This window comes from Peromyscus leucopus, chromosome 22 (assembly GCF_004664715.2).
Source record: "Peromyscus leucopus breed LL Stock chromosome 22, UCI_PerLeu_2.1, whole genome shotgun sequence".
Classification (NCBI taxonomy): domain Eukaryota; kingdom Metazoa; phylum Chordata; class Mammalia; order Rodentia; family Cricetidae; genus Peromyscus; species Peromyscus leucopus.
In genome coordinates this window covers 6,339,702-6,343,508 of record NC_051081.1, presented here as the reverse complement: position 1 = coordinate 6,343,508, position 3,807 = coordinate 6,339,702, and positions in this window count along the sequence as shown.

Sequence of the window (3,807 nt, the reverse complement as noted above, 5' to 3'; positions counted from 1 at the left end):
CTGATTCTGCAAGAATTCCTGTTTCCATAGGCCAGAATCTTTTTAGTGAAGTTTTCTGAAGCCGCAGTTCATAAACCCAGTTTTCACAATTGAAACTCTTTTCCTGCAATGAGGGCCCAGCCACAGGCATGCCCAGAATTTGTAAACTCTATATTTCTATCTCAAAGCTAGCCCCCCATATCTTTTGTCTCTTAAACAAACAGATATTTAAAGTGGGCAAGGCCAAAATGAATATGGGATGCAGGTCTGCAGTTACTGTCAATCTGACTGACAGTAGGGCAGAGGCAGGACTGGTCCAACCTGTCTCTCCCTGGGCTGAGTGAGATGGTGAATATTGATGCCCAGACCTCCCCATTCCACTGGAGAGAAGCACACTGAGCCAGGAGCCTTGTCAAAGTAGGAAATCACTTTATTGCATCAGGAGTGGACTTTTATAGTTGGGGGTGGGGGATGGGTTAGGATAGCGGCCAATGAGATGATGCTATCTCAGCAGTTACTAGGCAGAGGCAATTCTAGGTCGGTAGAGCTGAGTCACTTGTATGCAAAGTCATGTCTGAATACAGGTCGCCAAACTTGAGCTAGGCGTTCAAGAAGTTACACTGGGTTTCATGCCCAGACCTTATGAACCCAACAGTTACTTAACTGGCATGACTGTAAGTTTGATTTTATAGATGACTAATTATTAATATGTATTTCTTAATTATCCATTACAATTTAAATGAGTTACATAAATTAATACCTTAAATGAGAGTATATATATATACACATACATATATATGTATATAACAAAATTAACTTTAAATTTGTAGTAAACTAAAATCTATAGCAATTTAAAACAAGTTGCTCTTTAAAAGTAGATTTAATATCTACCCTTTATCCTATCATATCAATATCCTATATTTCTATATCTATCCCCGTTTCTTCTTTTAGAAAGAGATTGACTATGACCAATAACAATTTGTAACCAACAACCTAACAAAGACAAACATCCATAGTCCAGTTTTTGGGAATGTGGGTGTAGTTTTCTAGGCTACTTCCTACTGATAGGGGGCTCTGGTAATCTTATGGGATTCTGAGAAATTCAAGATAATGTTCAAGTCCTGGAAGACCGGCTATAACCTTTGTTGACAGGTACCACCTGTTAAGTTCAGAGGTCTGGTTTGATCAGATCTGATCCATCTTAACCTGGAACAAATCCATAGCTTCTTGCTTCCTGTGGAAACAAAACCAGAGCCTTCTTCCAAAGCAACATATCTTAGATCCAAATTTTGAAGTGAAGATATCCTTAAAATATACATATTGGTGTTTACTGAGGAGCTCTTACATTCAAATGTCTCTCTGAAGTTAAAATCCCAGGACAATATAATCCAGACTCTCTCTGTGATTTCCATCTTTACATGGCTTATTTTTTACACTACTTTTACTTCTCTTTAAAGATTTTATTTTTTTAAAACTTTCTATTTCTTTATATAGCTATCTATCTTTTCCCCTCTCTCTTCCAAGCCTACGTACATTTCTACACATAATGTAAACCATTAAGGTTATTTCATCTGAATCTGTCTTTTTGTGAATCTATTACTTTAAACTGCAGCATGAGTAGGACTGAAATAGCAGTTTGGCTGCTGACCCCACCCACCTCAGCTTCCCAACATGCAGAACTATGGCTACCACAGCTCGGGAACCATGCTCTCCACTGACTCTGGGAGGCAATGGGTCTATGCTTCCATTAAAGCAGTGTATAGCCAGAAACCTCCTTTTTTTGGTACTAGCAAAAGCTAAATCGCACGCAGTGCACTGTGCAGCTTGGAGACACCACTATGTACTTTGGCAGGAATCCACCATGCTGTACTCAAGCCATATGCTGTGAATCCGCCATAATGTAGCTCAACCTGCATGCTATGGTGTCTCTGTATCACAGCTTTCTGAGAGACACAACTAGGAAGCTGCTTTTGCTCCATTTTAGCATCTTTTTTTAAAGCTCTCTCAGGTTTTGGTAGAAAATTATTGCCCACGTTTTGGCACCATGTAACTGAAGTTTTCTCTGATCCTGCCCAGCCCCATGGATCCCAGAGCCACTTACAAAATAATCACTCAGAAGCTTGGCCATTAGCTTGGCCATTAGCTTAGGCCTACCACTGACTAGCTCTTACATTTAAATTCGCCCATTTCTGTTAATCTATATGTTGCCACATGTTCTGGCTTTACCTGTGTGCCATTGCATGCTGTTTCCTGGACAGTGGGCTGGTGGTTCCTGTCTCAGCCTTCCTTTTCCAGAATTCTTCTTGTCTGCTTGCCCCACCTATACTTCCTGCCTAATACTGGTCAATCAGTATTCTATTAAACCAGTGTACAAAAGTGCATTATCCCACAGCAATTCCCAATGTATAGTTTTGTCTACAGATATTTTTCATATTCTCTGTATTTCTGGCTTTTATCCATGGTGAGATATAAGAGATATGGGAGTGTTTGTTAATTGACGATATTTAATTGTTTTTATTTCAACGGTATGAGTGTTTTGCATCCATGTATGTATGTTCCCCATGAGATGTGTTTGTTCCTATAGAAGACAGAAGTGGGCATCAAATCCCCTGAAACAGGATCTAGGCACAATTGTGCAAAACAATGTTATGTACAGGATGAAACTCATGTCTTCTTCAAGAGCAATTTCTAAACAGTCTTATTAATAGAAACACAGAGCCAGATATAAGAGGTGAAAACCTGGGAGAGATCAGAGGAATAGGAATAGCACATGCTAACCTCACCTCACCCACTCCACAGCTTCCAAAAGCAAGATACTTCCTGTTTACCCATACCTATATTGTTTGCTGTTCTGCCATCTGATTTGCTCTCTCTGTCTAGCTATATCACTTCCTCTTCCTGCCCAGCTCTGTCACTTCCTGTCTGTACAGACCTCCAGACATCCATGGTTAACTAGTATTGGAATTTAAGGCATGTGTCACCACACCTGGCTCTGTTCCAGTGTGGCCTTGAACTCACATAGATCCAGACAGATCGCTGCCTCCCAATGATAGGATTAAAGCATTTGCTAACATTGCATGACTTTTATGTTTACTTATGATGGCTGGCTTTTCTCTGAAACTCCAGGCAAGCTTTATTTATTAGAGCACAAATAAAATATCACCACATTCCCCCTTTTTGTCTAATAAAAATAAAAGTTATAATTAATATAAGAAAAACTATATATAGTAAGTACCATAACTATATGCAATATATAAAAGTAATAAATACATCAATAATGTCTAATCCATTTGCATTTGACAAACTCAGAAAAATATTTCATTATCTATCCTATTTTGGTGAGTCCAAAATCTACCTAATTCATTTCTCTATCCTAACTTTTATTACCAACAAAGACTATCTTATGATGTCTTTCAGTCTTACACACTTAAACCTCTTAGTGAGTTTCTTTTCTGAATTTCTTTTTCTTTTTAAAGATTTATTTATTTATTATTATACAGTGTTCTTGCCTGTATGTATTCATGCATACCAGAAGAGGGCACTACATCTCATTACATATGGTTGTGAGCCACCATGTGGTTTCTGGAATTGAACTCAGGACCTCTGGAAGAGCAGCCAGTGCTCTTAACCCTGAGCCATCTCTCCAACCCCAAATCTTTATTTCTTTTTTTTTATTTAACTTTATTTAATGTACATTTGTGTGAAGAGATCAGATCCCTGCATCTGGAGTTACAGACAGTTTTAAGCTGCCATGTGAGTGTTGGGAATTGAACCCAGGTCCTTTTGAAGAAACAAGTGGTGCTTTAACCATTGAGCCATCTCTCCAGC